This window comes from Thermobia domestica, chromosome 10 (assembly GCF_964235325.1).
Source record: "Thermobia domestica chromosome 10, izTheDome1.hap1.1, whole genome shotgun sequence".
In the NCBI taxonomy this organism is placed as follows: domain Eukaryota; kingdom Metazoa; phylum Arthropoda; class Insecta; order Zygentoma; family Lepismatidae; genus Thermobia; species Thermobia domestica.
The window spans coordinates 184,974,813-184,985,543 of NC_137463.1; the positions used below are offsets into that span (position 1 = coordinate 184,974,813).

Sequence of the window (10,731 nt, forward strand, 5' to 3'; positions counted from 1 at the left end):
ACACCAATTGGAAGGACTTGTGTCCTGTGCAGCATGCATGTGTCCTGTGGAGGCTCAAATCATTCTTTCTAACGTCACAGTTTCATACTTGTTAATACATCAAACATGAAATTTTAACTGCGTGACCTTTGACCTTTTATGACATTGTTGATCTTTTTCCTATGCCCATATACACCAATTCGAAGGACCTTTATGCATGTGTTCCATGGTAGCTCAAATCCTTTTTCAAACGTCATAGTTTCATAGTTGCTAACACATCAAACATGAAATTTTAACTGCGTGACCTTTGACCTCTTATGATGACCTTTTCCCTATGCCCATACACACTTGTTGGAAGGATCTTTATGCATGTGTTCTGTGGCACTTCAAAGCATTATTTCCAATGTCACAGCTTCTTATTTGTTAACACATCAAATATGACATTTTAACTACGTGACCTTTGACCTCTGATGATGTTGCTGACCTCTTCGTTTTGCTAAAAAGGATGTTCAGTAGATCCTTTGTGCATATGTATTTTAACATTATCTTCAACTGAATTAGTTTTGTACAATAAGCTGTTGAAAAGGGAGCTTTTTCTTCAAGAGTCACAGATGACCTGCTAGAGGTCACCGGGTCACGATTGTCCAAATTTCTCGTTATCACATTGTTTCGGATCAGAATTTATGTCGATATACCAATTTTTGCTACCGGAGATGGATATTCAAAAAAATGGCATATGAGACTACTATTTAACATTGAAATCCCATAAGGAAAAAATCGCATTTTGACCTTTGACCCTATAACTCCGCAAACAATAATACCCGCGATCTCGTTTTGCTATCAAACAAATCTTCCTCTAAATTGCCTGCAAATTTCACAGTTCTAGCTTTTACCAGTTCTGAGTACTATTAAATTAAAGTTTACACACGAATTATGGGACAGTCTGTATATATATATATATAATTGTTCGGCATGCTGGATTGCTGCATCATTAATGGTGAGTAATATATATATTTGGTAATATTTTGGAAGGTTTTTAAAGATTATTCCTTTTTTCCAGTGAAATTTCTTTTACTGCGGGGTTTGGGGGGCGGTAGCTCACCAATTCGTTTAGAAAAGAATCATAGAAAATTATTACGAGTTACTTAGTTTACTCTACTGACGTGTTTAGCGGGAAGGGGGCTGGGAGCGGTACCTTCCCATGTAGACCTGAATATAATCGTCGTGGTTATCTTGTCTAGTTGATAAATTAGATGTTATTCTGTAATATCGTTGTTAATTTTGTGTGGTTAGGTTACGTTTAGCTAGTTTAGAAGCTGCTTATTATTTTAACTGACATAATTGATTCATCGGATACGGTTTCCGAATTAGTTCAGAAATCTTTCTAAAGAATGTTCCGATTCTTCGGAGTAGTCTGGCAGGAAGCTCCTCGTAACAGGTTGTCTGCTTCGAACAAGTTATAAGAGTACTCCGATGAATCAAATTGTTCTCGAGAACTCATTCCTGAACTGTTCCGGGAACCAAGTCAGATGAATCGATTCCAGTTACTAGTCGGCACAAAGTAAACTCTTTCCGTGTAAATTTGGGAGTAAATTTATGTTCAACACGAAAAATTATGGCATTTATTCCGAAGTTGGGCGTCCGCTTTCGCCACGTTTTTTCGCTGTTATCTCCTTTACACACTTTCTGCATTTTGTTATTAGGTTTATTAATCCGTGCTCTTCACAAACTTTTAGAAGATTTTGCTCGTTATCAACGTATTGCTTCATAAATGTTAAAACTGTTAGTTCATTGCCCTTGTACATTCGCCATGTTGATAATATAAATGCTCGTTTCTTTCTAACAATGCAACTGTTCGATTACCTTGCGCCAAGTAGTTCCCTCCGCTCGCCGTATAGTCCAATGTTTATAGCCGCTTATATATAACAAAGGAACAGATTTTTCGAGACTCTCATATATTATCAAGCACACAAACGATCAAATTATTCATATCTTTCCTGTAAATTTTAAAAATTTTGCTGGAAACGGACGCCCAACTTCGGAACTTTACCCAAAATTTAATATAGCTAGAAGTCGGTACTGTTTGCAAGACCCAAAAGTTTGAATTCTTTAGGAGCACCATAGTCGTCTTTGCAAAAGGTAACCTAACCTAATAATTTTTAGGTTTGAAACTGGAGGGGCACCTTTAAAGTTAAGCTATAACCGTTGATACTTCTACTTTCGTTTTTAGGGGGAGCTATTTATAAGAAATTAAGATAAGCATCTTTCTTCATATGAAATTATCTTTAAAGAAATATTTGTTGATCCATAGCATCGTCGTACTGTATATCCATTACATATAAGGATTTTGTACTACTTTGCTTCTATGTTTACGTCATTCTAAACTTCAAAATACCATCTGACTTATTTAAGTAAATATACCTCTTAACGTACGTACTTTCGGAGGCAGCAAACCTTTAACTATAATAACTACCACACATTGGTTGGAGCCAGCTCTAGCAGTAGAACCGATCTTCGGCTATGGAGAAAATGTAAACAAACATACAGAGGTGGAACATTTCACATTTAATATATCGTACAGAATAGTCAAAATTATCGTATTTCATGCTCAACTTGTAGGCTGTCAAAGTGTAAAAAAAACGTCTCTTTTCTAAACGGAAAGAAGCTGTGAACTCATTCTGTAGGAATATGCGTAAATACAACATAAAATTAGTGTTTTTATTTGATTTAGTCGGCCTGATTTCCTTGTAGTATACTGAAATTTTTTCTTGGACCGTAACACAACGCTAAAGTTGCAACAAGATGACACATTCTATAACAGTTTGCGCCAACGCAACAAAAAACATGGTTTCAGTTTGCGTTATTCAATTCAACCGTTATGATGACTTTTTACACATTTTTACGTTGCGTTCCTGTACACAGAAATTTGCGATACCCCGGGCAGTGGGAATATTCCCGGTGGGAAGGAAAAAAATGGGAATATTCCCGGGTTTTTTCCCTGGCATATAAATTCCCGGGAAGGAATTTATTTCCATACGACCCGCTCGGGAGAGTAATACTCCCGGAAGTATGTTTTTTCGCGCGCTGCTCTAGCCAGCTGTTTTACGCGCTATCCTAGTCAGTTGTTTTAAGTTGGTCACAAAATCTACATCATTTAGTACAAGGGGAACAAAACAAGCCTTATATCATGGAGTACAAGGGCAACAAAACGAGCCCTGCGGGGCTTCTAACCCCTTCCTACTACTACTACTACTTATCTGCACAAAAGAAAGTAAATCACATTTTTGAGTATTATTTTCGTATTATTTTGATTTAAAAAGTGTTATAAAAATGTAAAAAAAATGTTAAAAGAACTTTCCTCGGGCCGGGTTTGAACTCACGCCAAAAGAGATTTTCGTTACTAGCTTATACAAGGTGACCAGAATTCTTACTTGCAAAAACGGGACGCATTCGAATCAGCAACGGGGGGGGGGATATATCTGGTTTCCAGATTAGCACTGTTTTCAATTTATAAAATACACAAGTAAGAGTGATAACACAGCGTTTCTAACTTAAGTACTACCCAACAATACTTTTAACTACTAATAAACTACTTACCTCATTATTGAATATCTGTTATTCTTTACTATATCATTACTTTCACTACATCATCTATTGCGTAATTTTCACTGGCATTTTTGGGATGAATGGATCTTCTTTAAAAGTTCTTTGTTTGCACTTAACAATTTGTAGAAATTGGTACAAGACTGATCAAAATTAATCTTACTGGTCGGCACAGCTTCCAAAGTATCTGTAAACAGTTCGGTTTTCATCACTTGTTCACAAAGCATTCATGTGCGAGAATACACGTTCTATTGTAGCATTAGTCCCGGGTAAACAGAGAAGGAACTTCACAAGTTTTAGAAGATTTGAGTACGGTACGTTATAAGAACAAAAATGGGAAAATACTTCTACCCAGCAGTTGTCAGGAGATACTTTATTTGAGTTCCACTTAAATGAACCTTTCCAATGAGTGTTGGTACGGAAGAGTGTAGAGTTTGTATTGGCCATTTATATTTTGAATAATAATTACGGGACACCTGGGTCATTTTTGCTTAGAAACGGGACATTTAGGCGTCCCGTTTGAGAATCAGAAAAATACGGGACAATGGTTGAAAAAAAAGGGACGGTCCCGGCTAAAACGGGACGTCTGGTCACCTTGAGCTTATAGCGCTAGCCCACTTGGCCACGAGGATCGACAACAAGAATTGTCTGAATTCTGATATTTGAATGCAACGTGGCAAGACATAGATAACGCCAACCAATCAGAACTGTGTTTTCCGTTCCTACTTCCGGGAGCATTACTCTCCTGAGCTAGTCCTATTTCCATATCTTTACTTTATCTTCCAATCATGTGTCTAATTACTTTATTTTCATTTATTATTATTTACTTCTAGGTTTTAGATAATTTGGAGATTAAAAAGATAAAATTCTTTGACAGTACTTTATATAACTAATAATATGATATTTTAAGTTTCATTTCCATTTGCACTAGAAAGTTGCAAAGCACTAATTTACAAATGATGGAAAGGAGCCAGTTTGTAAAGTAATGTAGAAATTATGTAGAATATCTAAGGGTTTACTTGTCCCTACCATAAATTCTTCATTGTAAACAGATTCGGGCGTTGCCGCTCCAACTCAGGTAGAACTGTATAAATCTCTTAGTATGGCTAACCCCATTACGGTTATCATAGTAGCCCGAGCCCGTGCAGACCTATAAACACATTACCCCACAGAAATGAGTGCCATAAGTCCAAGCCTTCTAAAGGCTGTTGCGCCAGGAATTTAGTTATCATTATTATTATTGCTAATAACAATATGTAATATTAGTAATAGACTTAATAAAGATTCTGCCTGTTTATCTGCTCTGCTTGTAAGTATATTATTTCTAACTTTAAGATATAGTTATACAAGGCAATATATAATTGATCAGTTTCTTTCTAATGTGATTCGTCACGTATATAAAAACTGGACAAACTACAAAATTGGGATACTATGCACAGGAAATTAATAATGATAGCTTTATTACTCAGATATTAACCCGCATACATTAACACATACTGTAAGAGGATTTAGGTACTTAATAGAATGATTTTTAATCATTTCGCTTTTTTTTTAAAAAAAAGAAAAAGTTTTAAATTGTCATTATAGACAGATGGCCTGTCGAATAATAATAATAATAATAATAATAATAATAATAATAATAATAATAATAATAATAATAATAATAATGTTTTCCCAGGACATTGAACAAAGTTATCGTGTCTTGCAAAATATTTTTGATGGAGACAAAGATCATGTTGTCATCGAGATAGATCAATAGTCTTCAGAAACTGAGGAAAACGAAAACGAGGACATGTTTTGAACTCTTGAAGTGTTAAGTTCCAATTGTTTATTTTTTCTACTTATGTGAGAATTTTCAAAATAATGTTCAATCAGGTCTGGTATAGTGCTTTATGTGAAATTGATTCTAAGTTGCATGAAGGGCATAAACAAATAATAATAATAATAATAATAATAATCTTTATTTTAGTGCCGCGAACAGCTTTTGGCAAAAATACAGCACTTGGTATCAGAGTATGCGATGGCATAATAATACTACTAAAAATAAATAATAAGAAAGAAAACAATAAAAAGAAGGGTACTAATATAAAACACAATGTAGTTAAAAGTCAGCTAAGCAGAAATAATTCCTTGTCAACGCAGTAAAACTTATCAAGTTTTCCATCCATCTAAAACAACAAGAAGCTAAGAACAGCAGTCATAAAATTACATTTGGCTTAATGTTTCTAAACGTCATTGATTAAAAACTATCAGTCAGATCACATAAAACTTTCACATTGTTTGATACAATAAGTCTAAAATGAGCTTAAAGAATATGTCAATCTTTTTAAAATTTCACATTTCCAATTCAGAGGAACTAAAATCATGGTATTTCTTATGCTATGATTTGGCATAATAATAATAATAATAATAATAATAATAATAATAATAATAATAATAATAATAATAATAATAATAATAATAACATTTATAAAAGACTAACATTAGTGCATCACCCTAACTCCTAATAGTACATCACGTTGATGCTCATTGCAATAATATAATGCAATAATTAAGATTTGAGCATTTATATTTATGTATCCGCAAGTTCGTTGGTCGGCTAACTAAAAAAAGAAAGAAAAAAGAAAAAATCAATGCAAACAATCAGAGCTCTTAAGTATTGACTTTAACCTATAATTAGTGCTTGAACTTTTCGGGTAAACTGTACCCGCCCGATACCCATTGCGTTTGGTTTACTCGATCCTTAGACCTGATAAACCCGTTTGACCCGTGTTTGGCCTGTTTGGACCGTTTGACCCGATAGACTCGTTATGAGTTCGTACAAGATAATTAGAACAATTTGTGTTATGATAATAAAGCGAAACAACACATCATTTACAATAATGACAGACTAAGCTTGTTTTCATAAAAACGGGATTATCAGATCATCCCTATTCATACGGTTCAATTGGGCAAACCCGATTCATACGGATAAAAATACAACATCGGTCCAACGTACGGTCCAGGATCTATTCTATTTTCCGAGCATTATCGAAAATGCACAGTAGCCCGAAACGGTTCGGACATAAAAGCTATCATATTATTATTATTATTATTATTATTATTATTATTATTATTATTATTATTATTATTATTATTATTATTATTATTATTATTATATTAATAGGAGAGAAAATTACTTGTTGAATGACCTCTACGTATTTTATCCCTATTTTAAATGGTTATTCTGGTTTTATGTATCTGCTTATTGGTTTGCAACACTCAGAAATAAGAGTTTGAGACTTTATTGTTTACCCGGGCGACAGGGAGAGCGGGTAAGCTTTTGTAATATCGGCAACATCCAACTGGTTGACAAACCGCACGTGGCCGCTAACAACCATATGACAGTTTTACTGCTGATAAGAAAACTTGGTTTAGCTTTGAAAACCACTATACAACACAAATGCTTTTTACTGGTTCTCAAGCCTCCGCCTCCGAAACAAGATCCTAAATACGCCACTGGCCATGGTAACTTTTGAATCGATATTATAAGTACATATCTACAAGCGCTTTGGCAGTTTCTACTGGAAAATATTTCGCTATGGCGTAAAAAAAACAAAAACTGGATATTGGTCGATATTCGTGATGTATTTAAATTTTAGCAATTCGAAACGTATGTAGTTTTTTATTATTTCTATTCACATAATGATTGGATAAATTTCTAGTTTACGCGCATACCCGCCGTTGCTAACGCACCTGCTCCCTACAGACGCACCCCCACGTAAGTCCACCAGTTCATCCTATCCTGAACCTAGTGTTGTCCACGAGACCAGAAATTTCTCGTCTTGATTATAATCTCGAAAACCACACAAGAAGTACTTTTTTAAATTCAAGACGACGCAAAAAAAAAAAAACCTACAAATTGATAAAATGATCGTACGAAAGCAATGAAGAGCATTTATCTACGCTTAAAATATTCAAGTCGTTACATAATTTTGTCCAATAATAAGTATGTTTTAAATGTTGTTATATCACATTACTCGTGGACCAATCATGACGCGGAACGGTTGTGATAACTTCCAGATGAAATTAAGGAAAAAATAAGGGCATTTTTTTTAAAACATAAATTCACAAAACAGAACAATAAAATTTCGAGATGAGAGCGAAATAAGTCTTCAAGGATCGGGACGTGACGAGACTTATTAAATTTAGGAGACGAGACGAGAAAAACCTTGCTTCTCATCTCGTCTCATGGGGAACACTATTTGAACGAAATAGATAGATTCTTGCTTGTAGTGACTACCTGGCAGGTATTGATGCAATATTTTTTTTTGAATGAATAATCGATTTTATGTCATATCAATCTGCAAGCATCTCATCGATCTGTACGCTATTATTGGGGAACTAGCTTATTATTTACAAATGAAATGAAATCTTTGTGTTTTACGTCCCACGATTATGCCCGCTAGGCTAAAGAACACGGTGATGATGAGAATGAATGAAATAGTGAAATAAAGAGTGGAAGAGATGAGAGAACCCCGAGAAAATCCACGAACATGATGTTTATCCACTACAAAGCCCACTTGGTGCGATCTGGGATCGAACCGGGGAGCACACACACAGCAGACGTGAGTACTCTACCACTGAGCCACCGTGGTCCTCATTATTCTTTAGGGCATAGGCCCTAATAACTTATGTAAAAGAATCCTTGAAATTTCCATATTCTCAATCTGCACGAAAATATATTTGATAAATATTATTTCTTCCACCTGGGTTTATTCAACTTCCAAACTATTCTATTCTTAAGCATCGGAAGTCTAATAGAACGGCCATGTCCGTGTGTCTGTTAACAGGTATCACACCAAAAGCGGCAAGATATATGGAGAGTGCTTTCTGGAATCGATTTAGCGTCCTAAGAAAAGGTTCCATCTCCTCCCTCAATCTTCTATATAAATAGGAAGTGATAGAGATGGACCACTTACGGGCCATAAGTCAAAAACTATATTAGCTAGCGACAAGCGGTTTTAGGGAATTGATTCAACGTCTCTAGAAAATATACCATCTCCATTCTATCTTTCTATTGAAAGTGGAACTGGCAGAAATTTACTACTATTTCCGGTTTCAATATTGATTTTAATATAGCATAAACGACACGGTATATCGAAAAGCAGTTCTCAGTTGTTCTCTTCTTAAACATATATTAACTATTTTGTAGTTTGCATACATCACAACAGAATAAATCCTCTTCGATCTCTATGTAAACGTTTGCCAGTTGATGTGACAAATAAGTTTATTCTACACTATACAGTTCGAAACTACCTTTATCAGAAGAACACTTCCCTCACTTGAAAGCAACAAAGACAGATTTTCCAAAACGTTCATACGTCGTTAGCTCCAATATGCCTCTTGAGGTAGCTATTCGCGAAGATGTTTACGTAGAATCAATGAAATCTTTAAGGTCTATAAAGAGAGAGAAAACAGACTTTGCTCTTATCTGCTGTCAATCTGTATTCCATCGTTTTCCTTACTTACGGGAACAACCCAAAGTTCGCGCACGTGACTTAGCGGGCAAGGGCGTGATCCTGGGGGCCCAGGCCCCCCAAGGCTCATGTGGGCCCCCATTGTATTTATGAATATTCAATATTTAGCATAATTTGAATGCAAATTGTCTTAAAATTCTCATATATATATACCTTCTGCATCTGAGTGGACCCCCCAATTTACAGAGAAATTGGCACCCTTGCTAGTGGGAGGCAGAGAATGAAAGAAACCTGCCTGATTAGATTCCTAACTGCTGTTCTGCGTTGTTGCAAAATGTAGGACCATATATTTAACAGCTTTTAAATGGAAGAATATTAACTTTTAATTAGCGCCCTATAATATCACCCTAGCAAGAAACAGTGAAAGTGAACATTCAATATTGATACTAACAAACATTTGGACGAATTTTGAAATGTATAACGTAAATAGTTTTCACAATATTTTGGAAAGAAATTTGCCATCTTTTTATATAGGGAAATCCCAACGCATTCCGGGTGTTGGACACAGCCTTAAGTCTGTGGGCTTAGATATCACACAATGTAATATGACCCTATGTCGTTTTCAGTGTTTATTTATTTATTTATTTCATTTTCCGCCATAAGAACTTAGCGTTCATGGCTTCGTCAAGAGATAATGTTACTATTACAATTAATAATAATAATAATTACACGAGAAACGCTACAATTAATAATACAATTATTTTAAAAAGCAATATATAATAATACAATATATATAATAATAATACAAAATATATACATAACAATAAAACTTAAACTAAAAGTGTATTTTTAGAGAATATATAAATTGTACCTTATTTTATATATTTCAAAATTCAAATAAATTTTAATATTTACATTACAAAGAAAGATCACACTGAAGATATTCATCTAAACCATAGAAAAGATGTTTAAGGAACAGTAACTTGAGGTGTCTTTTAAACTGGTAAGTTTGGCATTCGTTTGACACGATCTGGTAATTCATTATAAAGTTTTATTCCTATGTGGTGTAAAGAATTTTTAGTTCTTGTTAGACGGAAATTTTGTATATGAATATGATTGGTTGTTCTTGTGTTGTATTGGTGTAGGTCCGAATTGAGTTGGAAGTTTCTTTTATTCATATGTATGAAAGATGTTGTTTCGAGAGGTCTACTTGGTGTATGAAACGGAACTGATAACATTATTCGTAACATTTTCTTCTGCATTGTAAATACTTTCTTCGCATAACAGGTATTACCCCAGAAAATGATTCCATACGATAGAATTGACTGGATCAATCCGAAATAAATTGTTTTCAATGTTTCAGTAGTTAGAATCTTACTAACTTTACGTATAAGATATATTTTCGCGCTTAGTTTCCTCAACAAATTATTCGCGTGATCATACCATGTTAACTTAGAGTCTAATTTTAACCCTAAAAATTTACAAGTGTCAGATACCTGCATGAGTTCCCCGTCTATACGTATTTGATGTATATTTAGAGAGTTCAGTTTTCCATCATTGAAACTCATTATAGTTGTTTTCGCTGTATATAAGTTTAGTTGGTTTGCTTTTATCCATTCTGCAATTTTATCTGTCGCGTTTTCAAATATGAATTCCTCTGAGCAAATGTTATTTAGAATTTCAATTAAAA

General features: G+C 34.5%; 1 protein-coding gene across 2 annotated transcripts in view; it reads right to left on the reverse strand.

The window, feature by feature from the left end:
- Nucleotides 1-2,750, reverse strand: part of LOC145662875 (uncharacterized) — a 30,603-nt gene extending 27,853 nt beyond the window's left edge. Inside the window, exon 1 of one of the 2 annotated variants that reach the window (XM_081728837.1) lies at nucleotides 2,417-2,750. The gene's annotated coding sequence lies outside the window, so the exon portion shown is untranslated. Of the gene's footprint in view, nucleotides 1-2,400 lie in introns of both variants that reach the window. The other variant, XM_081728836.1, reaches the window with a different exon arrangement.
- Nucleotides 2,751-10,731: the final 7,981 nt, after the last annotated feature.